This window comes from Heloderma suspectum, chromosome 1 (genome assembly GCF_057233095.1).
Source record: "Heloderma suspectum isolate Gila_16-S chromosome 1, 16-S_ref, whole genome shotgun sequence".
Lineage (NCBI taxonomy): Eukaryota > Metazoa > Chordata > Lepidosauria > Squamata > Helodermatidae > Heloderma > Heloderma suspectum.
This window is the reverse complement of record NC_139458.1, coordinates 436,797,754-436,812,073: the sequence shown is the minus strand read 5'-3', so window position 1 is coordinate 436,812,073 and position 14,320 is coordinate 436,797,754. Positions and strand designations below refer to the sequence as shown.

The 14,320-nt window shown below is 53.5% G+C and overlaps 1 protein-coding gene across 3 annotated transcripts in view; it reads right to left on the bottom strand.

Moving 5' to 3' along the window:
- Nucleotides 1-11,413, bottom strand: part of ZNF395 (zinc finger protein 395) — a 41,118-nt gene extending 29,705 nt beyond the window's left edge. The window contains exon 1 of one of the 3 annotated variants that reach the window (XM_084829473.1): nucleotides 11,391-11,413. The gene's annotated coding sequence lies outside the window, so the exon portion shown is untranslated. Of the gene's footprint in view, nucleotides 1-6,581; nucleotides 6,668-7,603; nucleotides 7,678-11,390 lie in introns of those variants that run through there. The other 2 variants (XM_084829471.1, XM_084829472.1) reach the window with 2 other exon arrangements.
- Nucleotides 11,414-14,320: the final 2,907 nt, after the last annotated feature.

Genomic DNA, 14,320 nt, shown 5'->3' with positions numbered 1-14,320 from the left:
CTCTAGTCCAAGATGTCTGGAGGACACCAGGTTGAGGAAGGCTGGGATAGGAGCAGCGGAGGCTCCGATGTCTGTGGGGCAGCAAATATGCTCTGGGTTTCAGTCAGAACTGTAAACTCTAATCTCCTAAGAGTTCTAACTGGTTATGGCTGAAACCCGGAGCTGGTTGGCCTCTGTGTGAATGGATTGCTGGACTTAGATGAACCCTTGGTCTGATCCAGCAGGGCTCTTCTGATGTTCTTAATCCTAGAAGCATGAGGGGCTCTGACGAGGAGGTATGGGCAGCACTTCAAGGAGCAGGTACGAGCTCCTCAGAGACAGGGAGCGAGCTGTCCTGCACACAGGTAAAACTGAATAGCCTGCAGGATGGCGACTTCGCAAGACCGAGGCTCAATCTTCGCTCAGCAATACAGCTAAAAAGGCAGGATATAAATAATTCGAATCCACTAAAATTTCTGGGAGATTTGTGGCATCTTAAAGCCTAGAAAATTTATTCTGGCAAGTGTTTTATCTGTCTTCCGGCATTGCAGTGGCTGCCTCAAGGCTCTGGAACTCCCTTCCCAGGGAGGCGAGAGCGGTGCTCTCCTTGAAAGGCTTTCGCAGGCATGTAAAAACTCCTTTGTTCCGGCAGGCCTTTGGGGATAGCTAGCCTGGACCTGTGAGAATAGGACGGATGGATACTATGGTTATATTTCTTGTTGTCTTTTAACATTTTGATATTTTATACAATTTTAATATTATTGATGATTTAATTATATTTTTAACTTTTGTATACTTCTATTTATAGGTTTTAACTGCACAAGTTTTAATGTTGCAAAGCCGCCTTCAGTCCCAGTATTGGGGAAAAGGCAGGATATAAATTAACAACAACAACAGTTTTATTGTATTTTATGGTGTATTTGTAATTTCAGTGTTATAATTTTAACTGTCTTGTATGTTGCATTTTTTCAATATGGGTTCTTGGCCACCCTGGGCTCCTTGCGAGGAAGGGCAGGATATATATAACTATATATAAATATATAACTTTCATGTAAGTGTATGCCAGAATGAATTTGTTAGCCTTTAAGGTGCCACAAAACTCTTTGTTGTTTTGGGGGCAACAGACCAACACAACAACTCTCTGGAAATCATAACAATGTCTGACAGTTCTGAGCATGTTTGTCTTTCTTGGCCTGATCTGTGAAATGGGATCAACATTGACCTGCCTTGTGGCACAACCACTTTGCCAAGTAAGGAACTGTCCTCATCTAGTCTTCAGATCAAACACATTAAAAACCCTTAATTTTAGGCTGGTAAATTTGGACGATTTAGCCCTTTAGAAAGGGATAAATTTTGTTTTGGCCCTTTCTCAAACAAAACACAAATTATAAGGTCATGCATCTCTCCAACCCTGGAGTCCTGAATCAACACCGCAAAGCCACAAGAAGGAAGAAGTCCACTCTTTGCCTTGTGAGGTCCAATGCTCCAGCATTTACTTGCTCTGGGTGCAATCTTGCTTGGCCCACACATGTGGGGATGGCAGGGAAGCTGGCCTGGCCTATTCCTCCACACCCTTGTTGATCAGCAAGAGCAGAGGAGGTGAGAGCTGCCCAGAGAAACACGCAGGTTGCCATCCGTGAGGCTGCTCTACATGTGCAGGCAGTGGAGGCTGGTGGCTCCGATGTCAGTGGGGTGGTGCATCCGCTGAAGGGTTTGGTCACAAACAGTCAGAACTCCAGAGGAGCTCTCCAAAGTGTGAAGCAGTCAGAACTCTGTGAAGCACCTTGGGTAGCTCCTTTAGAGTTCTGACTGGTTCTGACCGAAACCCAAAGTGGATTCACCACCCCACTGACACCAGAGCCACCAGCCTCCACTGTGTGCAAGAAAACAGGGTGGCAGGATGGAATGAATCACTTCATGCAGCCAGACAGGGGCAGTGGCGGTGGGGAGATCACATTTTCGAATGCTTTCCTATGTCAAAAAAAAAAGGTACACAAAAAACCTCCCTGCAAATGGAAAACTAGCACCACAGGCAAAGGACTAGGCTGGAACTTCTCCCATAGATGTGCTACTTATTTACATGCAAGGACTTAAAAGAAAAAGTCATAGCTTGAAACACCACGGCCGAGTCAACCACCTCACTGAGCCTGAGTGGCAAGTGAAGCGAAAGTTGGAGGTCAAAGGAGAAGCAGACAAGGCCAGTCTGTACAGGGCCAGGGTCCCGGGATACCCCAGTAGCCAAAGAGCAGAGGGTTCAGAGCAGCCCTGCTCTGCAGCACACACAACAGACACCCCAATGCAGCCCTGCCCTCCCAGGGGACGAGGCAGCTGGATTGCGCCCTCGGAAATTAGAACTGGGTGGGGAAAGTCTTAGGAAACCAAATGAGGCAAACTTCAACAAGTTGCTGGGGAGGGGGGAGCCATTTACTGGACTCCAGAAAGTCCACTCGGCCTGAAGTGTTCGGAACGCAAAGCGAACGCTGGATCAGAAGCAACTGCAAAAACCATTTGAGTAATATACAGATCGGATAAGGGAAAGATTCAAAATCCTAGAGAAATATGCAAGAACACCTTAAAACAACAAAGCTATGAACATGCACACTGACAGGTGGAGACAAAATTTACCTCACCTCAAAGTTTAGCTAACGTCTCATACTGCCTCCCCCAACTGGGTGTCCTCCGGATGCACTGGACTCTGCATCTGAAGGGCACCCATTTGGGAGAGGCTGCTGCAGACCATCACAATGCAAAAAGCGATTTCGAAATCCAAGTCTTGGTGCCAAAGTTTTATTCCTGTCAGCAAAAATTGAGTTTTGTCACCCACACGCTGCTGCCAATGACCTGAAATTCCACAGTGAATGTCACATCTCCTGCCACAGAGTGTCTTTTGAGATGTGCAGCGCAACCCTCTGCATGCTTACTCGGAAGTAAGTTCCACCATGTTCAAGGGGCTTATAGGCCTGCATCGCCTTGCTGCCTGCCACGATCCTACGTAGATCTGCCTGGGAGTAAATCCCACCAAACCGAGTGGCACTTCCTTCCAAGGAAACATGCAGAGGATTTCCCGTCAGTAGCATAAAACATTACAACGATGATTATAACAAGTACTCCCGACAACAGTAAGCATTGACTGAGTTTTGAAAGCACATCACATACGCATAACCCAACAAGGAAGGTAATTATTAAATCCATATGGGGGGGGGGGGGTGAGGCTGATAGCGGCCACCCGGTAAATCCTTGGCTGAGGTGGGATTTGACCTAAGGGCTTGTGGTTCACATGTTGCCCTCATACAGGCTGATCCACGGAAGGAGACATCTAAACCCCACTGAGTGCAATGGGAGTTAATCTCAAGTAAGTGTGCAGAGCACTGCAGCTGTGCAGTACAATCCTGTGTCCATTTACTCAGAAGTATGTCCCACTGAGTTCAAGGAGGCTTACCTCCAACCTTAGCCGCCATGTGTATTTGCAGAGATAATGTGCACAGCACAACATATAATTAGGTTAAAGCCTTGCGCTCAGATTGACACGGGTGCATTCCCAGCCCCCACAGCTGAAGAAGAGAAACAGAGAGCACAAAGGGGTTAACTGTAAGAAACTCCAGGAAGGAAAAGGCAAGGATTAGCAGCTCTCTCAGAAGGAAAGCCTGCAGCTTGTAAACCTAGATCTGATATCCTCAGCATATTCCTGCAAAGAGGCAGGGAGGAGATTGTTACACAGGGGGTGTGGCATTCTTGCCCAGAGGCAGAAAGGAGCCTGCAATGGGGAGTCAGAAAGGGACATGAAGGTGCAGCTGGAGGAAGGAGAGAGAAAGGGCTGCCATGAGAAGCATAGCCTAGTGCAGAGGGCAGTGGTGGAATCATCCCTCATTCCTGCAGACCTTTCCAGCATGGAAACGAGAACCAGAATGTCACTCATTCTAACGCACCTTGAAAAACTGTGTACAATCCTCTTTCTTCTTGCAGCAGGGCTGCATGGAGGTCCCCATGCAGTCCTGTCATCCCTTTTACAGATGACAAAACTGCAAGCAAGGTAGAGTGGTTTGCCCAAGGTTCACACAGATGCACCTAAAAAGCAATGGCCGGTGCATTTTCTGTCCTCCGATGCAATGAACCTGGCTTCAAAACTGTTTCAGGATTTGTGATGGCACAGGAACAGCCCAATCAGCACTGTTCTGCTGCAAAATGGCAGAACCTTTGGATATGGGCTGTAGGTCAATGGTAGAGCACATGCGTTGCATGCAGAAGGCCCCAGGCCCAATCCTTGGAGACATCTCCAGGCAGGGCTGGGGGATGTGGTCCAACACATCTGGAGGCCACCAGACTGGAGAGGGCTACCCAAGAGAGCCTGTCAGTATAGCCAATACATTATTAAATCAATAATGATTTAAGGCAGCTTCCTGTACTCCTGATCTCCCCACCCCCTCAACTCCTTATTCAATCATGAAGAGAACTTTGTACATCTGATTAAAATGCTACAAGTGCACTACTTCCAGGAGAATATAAGCTAGCGCAGGGCCTCGCATGAATGCTGTTTGGCTTCAGCAAAGTAACACATCAGATCCCGCAAAGGAAAACTCAAGCGAGCACCAGGCCCTCAGTCACTCAGGTGGAACACAACATCTCCCAAGTTCTCAAATAGCCCGTTTTTCTAGAGAAAAATCCAACAGACTTGGGAAAGGTGTAAGAAGAGCCATGCTGGATCAGACCAAGGCTCCATCTCATTCAGCGTTGTGTTCAGAGAGGCCAACCAGCTGCCTGTGAGAAACCACATCCAGGACATGGGTGCATCAGCGCCCTCCCACCCATGTTCCCCAGCAACTGGTGTACAGAATGCCTCTGAGACTGCAGGTGGCACATATAAGACCAGATGCCCTGAACTGAGTGGTAGGAGTACCAAATCAAAAGCACAACAAATGCACTGACAGAGCAGTGCAGCTACAGAGCTAAGAATGGATCCATATCATCATCATCAACATCATTATATTTATATCCCACCTTTTCCCCAATACTGGGACTCAAGACGGCTTTACGACGTTAAAACTTGTACAATATCACTTCGTGTTTGAATTCTTCACCATAGAAAACAACCTCTTAGCACAGCCTTCTCCAACCTGATGCCCTCCAGACACGATGGACTGCAACTCCCATCATTCCAAGCCAGCTATCACCTCCCATCCATACTGGTACAATCTGAGGAAAGCAATATCACATGGTCCTGCTGCTATCTGCTGCCCACAAAGTTTTCTCATCCACAAGTTTCTAGTCCATAATGAACTTTTAAATACCCCACGTATCATGCCCAAGATGCTCATTTGTGGCTTAAACGAAAAAGGGGAACTGAGCAGCCTTTTGGAAAGATCCTCTGCCCCATCTCCTAAGAGGCGATTGACAGCGGGCTGTTTACAAGTTCGGCCAGCGACACGTATACCGACGGAGACCACGGAGAAACTGGTGTGTAGGCAAAGCAACAGCAGCGCGGATTGCTGCACAGGGACGGCAGCCAGGTGCACCGCCGGCCAAGTAACGAGTGTCAGCCAAGCAAAGGGGTGGATGCTTTTGCATTCCAGGGAAGGGATTGTGACTTGGGGGAGGGCACAACTCCCATGTAGCGGAGATGCAATCCAAGCCTGCGCCGCGGGTTTCGTGGGACAACAAGGCAAAGACCAACTGGAGGGGGCGCGGCACGTACGGCGGGGGGGGAAACAGAAGCAAAGGCATGCCCCAGAAGCCAGGGCTGCTGTGCAAAGAGGCTGCACTCCTTCCCGCAGCAGTGGAGTTGGGCCCATAAGAAGGGTGAAGCGGTGTCGCAACTAAGTGGAGGGGTCAAAGGGATGCGGTTCCTGACATTTGGGGCAACTCTCCCACCCCCATCTTGCTCAACTTCAAAGCCTGAACAGGCCACAGCCAAGCTTGATTGGCAGCTGGTGGCCCCTGGGCGAAAGCTACCCCACTTTCCCTCGCTCTTCCAAACAGTGACAAAACAGGCCTGGCCCACAATTCTGTGCATATCTGGCTGGCCCTAATAAAGGTACGGCCTCAGCTAGGATTATTTTCTTAGGGACCAGCAGCATAGCTCACATCATCTTACATGTTAAAACAGTAGCATTCAGCGCATGCAGCCCCGGATTGCAATCTCACGAACGCTTGTCTGAGAGTAAGTTCTACCAAGTTCAACTTCTCTGAGCAAACATGCCCAGGCCTGCACTGCACAACAGGAAGGAAAGCACACAGCAACGCACGTTAAGTGGAACACGGGCAGTGGAAGGGGCCGGCCAGATGTTGCCATGTTGTGGGCGTGTACGCAAAGACAACAAAGCACAGCTGCACGAGAAGAGAGTGCAGCCTTCTGAAACCCGGTGCCCTCCAGATGTGCTGGACTTCAACTCCCAGCATCTCCCGGGGGATGGAGGGCACCGGGTTGCAGAAGGCTGGACTCCCTTCTCGTGCGGCCGCACTTTGTGTACGTAGTGTACGTAGGAAGCGTGCAAGGAAAAAAGATGGGGGATGCAAAAGGAGAACGCAACAATGTACGAGAGGGGCCCATAGCCCTGTGAGTTAAACTTGTATCCCCAGCCAGATTATTCGTCCACCTAGGCCGCTACCGTCAACTCTGCTGCAGGAGGCCCCAGACATCCCTTGCCGGTAGAAGGGCCCAGGTTCAAATCCTGGTATCTGCGACCGGAGCACGGGCTGGAAGGCGCCCCCTGCTTGTTGCTGCGACGCCAGAGCCCCTGGCCACCACAGTGGGCCACAGGCCCGGGCGACCGGCCCGCCCGCGCCCCACCAGCGCGAAGCGGAGGAGGGGCCGCGGCCTGCGGGGAGCCCGGAGGGGGCCGGGTCCGCGGAGGCGTGGCCGAGGCGCAACCCTGCCAAGGCCGCGAGGAGGGGGCGTGGCGCGGCGCGGCGCCCCGGCGGCCGTCCCGGGGGCGTGCCTGTGCGAGAGGGGCCGGAGGCGCGGCGCGGAGGGGGGCCGGGGGCGCCGGGAGGGGGCGTGGCGGGCCGGCGCGGCTGCCGAGAGCGGAACAACAAGCGGGGGCCGCCGCCCGGGCAGGGAAGGCTCCGGCGGCAGGAGGCGTGGCGAGCGCGCCTGGATCAAGCCGCGCGCCAGCCCCGCGGGCGGGACCGCACGGCTGGAAGCCGCGGGGGCCAGCAAGTTGCGGCGCGAGGGGCACGCGTCCCGCCCGGCTCGCGTGGGGAGGCGAGGGGCCCGCCGGTGCCACGGCAGCGGGGGCCGGGCCGCGCCGTCGTCCGCGCCGGGCAGGGCAGGGCAGGGCAGGGCAGGGCGCGGGCCGGCGACCGGGCTCGGGGCCAGGCAGCGCGGCGAGAGCGCGCGCGCGGCCGCCCGCGTCCCCGGGGAGAGGGGCGGGCGCGACCGCCGCAGCCCAGCTCTGCCCCGGGGCAGCGGCAGGGCGAGGGGCGGGGGGGACGGGGCCGCACTTGCGCGCAGGGCGCGGGCGGGCTGGCCAGGGCGCACGGGTCGTGGCGGCCCGCGCGCGCCCCCGCGCGCCCCCTTCGCCCGGACGGCGCCCCCCGCCGCCGCCCGGCCTCTGCCCAGCCCTCGGCGCCCCCCTCCCCGCAGCGCCGCTGCCCTGCCGCCCCCTCCCCGCAGCGCCGCTGCCCTCACCTCCGCCGCCGCCGGCCAGCTCCGCTCCCTCGCGAAGCTTGTTTTGAAATTCCCCTTCCAGCTCCCTCCCCCCTCCGCCCGCCCCCCGCCAGGCCCCGCCCCTCCGCTGTCCCCGGCACAGGCTGCCTCACGTACGCGGCAGCAGGCAGCCCCCGGCCTGGAGCCCCGGCTCGGAAGGGAGGCAGCCCGCGGCGGCGGCGCGCCCTGGAGGCGCACCAAGCCGGGCGGCGAGAGGCCGGCCGCCCGGGCGCTTTGCGCGCACGCCCCGGCCGCCGAAAGGGGCAGGAGGGTTCCCGGGGAAATGCCGCCGCCCCGCGGCGTGACAGCCCCGGCCGGGGGGCCGCGCCTGGCCTGCCCGGAAAGAGGGCCCGCGTCACCCCAAGGGGGAGCCCGGCTTGCGCAGCACTTGCACGTGCTCATTCCGCGGGGCTGGAGGCAAATCTAGACCTCGCTCTAATTCAGAGGGGGAAATGGCCCCTCTCACCATGGCGCGACCAGTCTGCCCGCCTGTGCGTGGGCAGCAGTTCTCATGGTTCTCCTCTCCTTGAACTGGAATTGGACAGGACAACCCTTCAGATAGAGGGCTGCCCTCAGTAAATGAGGACACATGGCCGCCCCAGGCCCCAGAGGCCCGGGGCTCACGACAGCTGGGGACAGAATGCAGGTCCGGCTGGACTTTTGGTTCTGAGCCCTGGCAATAGCCATGATGCCTCAATGGAGCAGTGCATCGCCCAAAACCAGCTCAGGCTGCGGGGAAAGTACACGCTACGCCGTAGGGCAGCCTTCCCCCACCAGGTGCCCCACTCCAGAGGCGGTGGACTGAAGCGCCCATCATTCCCAGGCCGCCTGGGCACTGGAGGACACCAGGGTGGGAAAGGCTTGCCACGCAGATCTTCATGCCCTGCTTGAGAGCACGAGCATCCCAGGAGTCTCCCCACCCTTGGAGACAGAATGCTGGGCTACTACACAGACCTTGTGTTGATCTAGCAAGACAGTTCTTGATCAGAAACACACAACCCAGGAGAGACTCAGAAAGGACTAAACAGCTATATACACAAACCCGAGAGAGAGGAGAACAAGACACCCACACAGATATTTAAACAGAAAGGAGGGAGAGCCAAAATGCCCCGAGTCAGAAAATCAACACCACCGATGGCCGTGGCCTGTTCCACAAAAGGAAAAATTGCGCAAAGGAAGACATATGGAAAATCACAGGATTTCTACGCAATTAATCACTAGAAGTCCTTGATTTACCACCCTACCATGGCACAGAATCCCTGTATCACCGCTGTTCAAGTTCATGCAAATAGTGATTTGGAGGTATTTTCCTGGTGGGGTGGATGAGTCTCACCCACAGAAATATGCCATCTTTCCCACTTTATACTCAAGGTCCACTGCAGTTAACCCCTCTTACATCCCCACTCTCCACTGGCAAAAACTGCTTGACCCTGGGCATCCACAGCTAAATAAACACTGACGCAGCACTACAGAAATGATGACATACAGATTTTTTCCTACACAGAGATTGTACCTGTGCAGGAAAAGAATTGTGTACTAAATGGACCCAACTCACCAACAGCACTGCTTGGCTACACAAATAACTGAGAAGCATCCCTCTACACCAGGACCACGTGCATTTAAATGCACGTGCATTTAATCTCTCTGTGATTACTGGCACCTGGCTGAATGTGTGAATGACGCCACAGAAAAGCATTGGACTTGACCAGGTATCTGTGACGCTAAATCCACCATGGCCCATTCACATGACTTGGTGTTGCAGTCATCAACTAAAGAACACACCTACGCAATCCAGGCACTGGTGGCAGCATTCCACATGCACACACCTGCATGATTGGGGCAAATAACCGCACAGTAATGTGGGGCCTGGTTTTAACAAGTGCCCAGAGCCTCCACTTGTTTGCATTGGGAGTTTGCAGACATTTGTTTGGAGAGACACACCTACAGTGCAAACAGAAGGCTGAGTGCAGCTATAGAGTGTTCGGAGGAAGAGGGTGAGGAATGACCTATTATTGAAACTCCTCTAGTAAACAAGGAAACTTGTGGGTGCCAAGATTCAATTGCATGTCTCATGACATCTTATCATGTTTAAAAGCTTAACATTGGAGAGTTCTCAGTTTTCATTTTTAAGGAACGTTTTTTTGGTCCTCCTGACCGCAGGACAAAAATGTTAGGAAACAAATGTGCACAACTGCAGAAACACTTCGGTGAGGTGACAGGAGAAAAGAGCATGCTCATTTTGTATTTCTTTAAAAATATTACTATCACTGGGAGTGGAGGATGAGGAAATGACAGCCCTGGACAAGTTTTTAATAGTATACACAATAATCTACAACACAGAATGCAAATACCCCACACTTGTGTGTATTAACTGATGCAGCTGAAATAGACTAAACAAGTACATGATCACTGCAAGCATTGTTGTGCATACCATGAATGTGTGAATCACTTCAGCTGCATCTGGAAAGGTTCTTAAACACAAGTTTCTTTGAGGTGTTTTTCCTTGATAAGGGAAGACTAACCAAAACCAAGACTGATAATTTCTGATCTAGTAGAATTATCAGGAAAACTTTTAAGGTGAACACAACGAACATCTCCATGATAGTACACATTTTGCATGTATGAGCTGCCAGGTTTGAGCCTTGCTAGTGCTGTAGCTCTCAGAAACAGCTCTCTCTGAGATCCTAAAGAGCTGAGTTCAAAAACTACCATGGGAGAGTTCACACTAACTGCTGTTTTGACCAGATGTGGCTTGGCTCAATCCATCTGCATGCAACGTTGCAATGTATACAGCACATGACATACGATTCTCTAAAGGTTCTGTTCAATTCATTTGGTCTGAACAGACACAATGGTTTCCTGACCCACAATAGATATGAATTGGCTCAGCATTGCTAAGTTGATTTCATTATCATCTAGCACTACTGTTATGGAGGGTCACTATGCTTAATTTTGCATACATTTGGGCTTTGAATTGTCACTATACTTTTGTATTTCATTTCACAGTGACCGCACTGCTTACAATCCCCACCCCCAACCCATGCCTATATACACGCATGCAACTGAGGATAACGCTTTGTGCATTTGATGATGTGAACGCTAGTTCACAAAAAGCTTGTGCTATGACAAAACTAGAATAATAGAGTTGTAAGGAACCTTTGAGGTCATCTACTCCAACCACCTGCTAGCCAGTTACTGTCCTCCCTGACATAGAGCAGCTCTGCAAAATCACAGGCTGAGAAAAGTCTTTCCTGTTATCTGCTACCTGATACTTTTTTAAAACTGGAGAAACTGGGGATTGACCATGGAGCCCTCTGCATGCAATGGGCGGAGGCACTCTGCCACAGAGAAATGTCCCATCCTGTCCATCCCATAAGCATCAACAATGTGCTCCTTCTATGAGGAGGTCTTTGGTGGGCATATACAGCTGCAGCCTCCCTCAACCTGGTGCTCTTTGGATGTGTTGGACTGCAGCTCCCATCATTCCCAGCCAGTGGGGTCATTGGCCATGTGGGAGGTGTAATCCAACACACTGGAGGGCACCAGGTTAGGGAAGGCTGACAGAATGCATTGATTAGGGCGCAGCCCTACGCATGTTTAGACAGGCAAAAGTCCTGGGAGCTGGAGGACATTTATCTATATAAACATATAAAGATGCATAGGATTGCAGCCTCAGTGCCTGGAACTCCTTGTCACCGGGATGGCTCTCAAAAAGGCCTGGGCAAATTCAAGGTGCTCAACGGGGCCGCCATGCGTAGAGTCAGCGTACCTCTACAGAACAGATTTGGGGGATTTCAACCAAGCCCAAAACCATGGGGCAGGATTCTTGCCGTCGTGGCCTACTCGAGTCGTAAAGCGCAGCTGGGCGGCCACGTTTGCAAACGCAGCAGGTGGACGTGGCGGCTGGAGCCAGACTTGGTCCTGCCTCGCGCAGAGCCACTGGAACCAATGGGGGTTTAGCTCGTGTTGGCTGATTTATGTCCTGACTCCCGTGGGTCAACCCCAAGCAGGGCTAAGTCTGGATTCAACTCTCGGTGTGCCCGTGCGAGCGCGCGTCTGCCGGCCCGGTCCACCGCGCCAGCGCGCCTGTCGACTGCCGCCTCTGCTTCCAGCCGCGGCAGGACGCGCTCTTCGCGGCGCCTCCCCAGGTCCGCCGCCGCGCCTGCCGGGCGAGTCCGGGGCGGGGCGGGGCGGGGCGGGGGGCGCCCGCTCGCCCGCCCGCGGCTCCACGTGCTCCGTCCCGGGCTTTGCCTCTCGCCGCCTCCTCCTCCTCCTCCCGCTTGCCGGCCGGGTTACGCCTCCTCGGGAAGGTCTGTTGTAAACAAGCTGCCCGCGCGGCCCAGCCCCTCGGCGCGCATTGGCTGCGCGGCCCCCTTTAAATACACGCCCCCCGCCGGAGCCCCGCAAAAAACGCGCCGCCGAGCCGGAGCGCGCCGCACGCGGCCCCCGCCCCCCTGGTCTGGCCCCGGGCTGGCTGGGGGCGCCTGCAAGCGCAGCGCTCTGCCCGCCGGAAGGTTTCCCTTTAAGTCCGTGCCGGCTCTGGGCCGCGAGGGCCCGTGGGCAGGCGCCCTCCGCGCGCAGCGCCGGGCGGAGTCGGTCCGAGGGCCGTCGAGCCCGCGCTCTGGCCGCAGTGGGCGAGCGGCCGCCCACGGGAGCCCGCGAGCAGCGCAGGAGCGCGGCAGCGCCGCCCGCCCGTGGCCCCCGGCAGCTGGTGCACAGGGGCAGGCTGCCCCCGAGACGGGAGGCGGCGCAGGGCCGGCGGCCACCGATAGCTAGCCGCCTCCTCCAGGAATTTGCCTAGCCTCCTGTTAAGACCGGCCAAGTCGGCGGCCATCGCCACAGCTCGTGGAAGCGAATGCCGGAGTTTCACTCTGTGCTGTGCGCGGAAGTCCTCCCTTTTGCCTGTCCCGAATCTCCCACCGATCCACTTCATGGGCCGGCCCCGCGGGGTTCTAGCATTATGAGGGAGGGAGGGAGGGAGGGAGGGAGGAAAATGGCCCCCTGTCCACCTTCTCCCCACCCTGCATAATTTTCTGCACCTCTGTCATGCCTCCCAGACCCTCCTTTTTTCCAAGCTAAACAATCCCAGCTGTTGTAACCTTTCCTCCCAGTGGAGACGCTCCAGCCCTGATTATTTTGCCCGTAAGTTGCCCTTTTCCCGTCTCCACAATATCCTTTTTTTAGGTGCGGTGAACTGTACCAGAACTGTTCACAGTGTCCTAAGTGTGGCCGCACCATAGATTTGTATACTGGGAGGAAGATACTGCCAGTTTTACTCGCGAATCACAATTCCCTTCCTAATTATGCCCAAAGTGGAGTTTGCCTTTTTGACACCAGCTGCACACGGTGCTGTCATTTTCATCGAGCTGTCCACTGCAAACCCAAGACCTCTTTCTTGGCCGGTCACGGCTAGCTCAGATCCCATCAGGTGGGATTTTTTGCCATTGTCTGGGCCAGAGCAAGAGGCAGGTAAACAACCAGGTTGCAATGGTGAGGAGGAAGAGCAAGTCCAGGGGCCCTTCTCAGTGGGCCAGTGCTGGGGTGTGCCCTCCACAGGTGCCCCAACTATGCCTACCCTTGACATAGCCCTCTTTTTATTAATTGTTCTTCTGTAAATCCAGGGGGCTGAAATAATGGTTATTAAAGTGCCTTGTAGCATCTCAAAGGCTGATACATTTATGTATCCCGGGTAGTGGTGAAGCAAGTGAGCTATGTGCCAAGAGATGCTGAGTTTGAATTTCTCTTCTTTCTGTTGTGACCTCTAGCGCTGCTAAGTGTCCATAGGCATTTCACCTCAGTCAGTCTTATCTGCAAGAGAGGGATAAGACTAGTGACCTAGTCTTCAGGTTGCTATAAAGATTACCAAGACAATGTTTAAGAGGTTCTAGACTGATATATAAATGCTAAGTATTGTTATTTATTATAGCCTCAGGTCTCATAGGCCAAAGTGTGCTTTATTGGATGCACAACAAAGTAGGCGCTTGCCTTCAAAAGCTTATGGAAAAAATGCCCTTTAAGGTCCAACGGGATTGTTTCTTAAAGTTGCTGCAACAGACAAAAAATGCTGGGCCACAATCCAGCCCAACTTACATGTGCTTAAACCACGGTCTTAAGCCCACCTAGCTCTATACATGATTGTGGCCTAAATTCTTCAGGAATGCCCTGCGCAGGGGGGTTCTCACCACTATGTAACCACAACCATCCCCTACACAGGACATCAGAACTTACACCAGGAGTAGGCAACCTGCGGGGGTAGTTTGAGGCTGCGAGCACATCGGGAGATTTGAGGAACTGTTCTGGGCACAACCATAAAATGGCTGCCATCTATTAGTATGGCTAGTCACGGAGTGTTTCTACATTAAGGAAAAAACCTGCATCCTTACCGGGGTTTTCGGTTTCTTTGTGGGATTAGGATGTGCTCCTTTACACAGCAAACATGTGGTTTGAATTGAGGGAGCCCCTCCCTCCCTGGCATGTGTGCAAAGTGCTCTGAATCAATAGAGGATGTTGATTCCGAGCTTGGTGGGGTGGGGGATGAGATCTGCCTCCCTCTGTTGCAGGGAGGCATTTTACCCTCCCTCCAATCGGCCTGCAATCAAGAAATGTGCTCAAGCATTTACATGGCAGACATGTGGTTTGAACTGAGGAAACTCCTTCCTCAGCAAGTTCATAATGCTATGCTGGCATTACTCCCTGCTG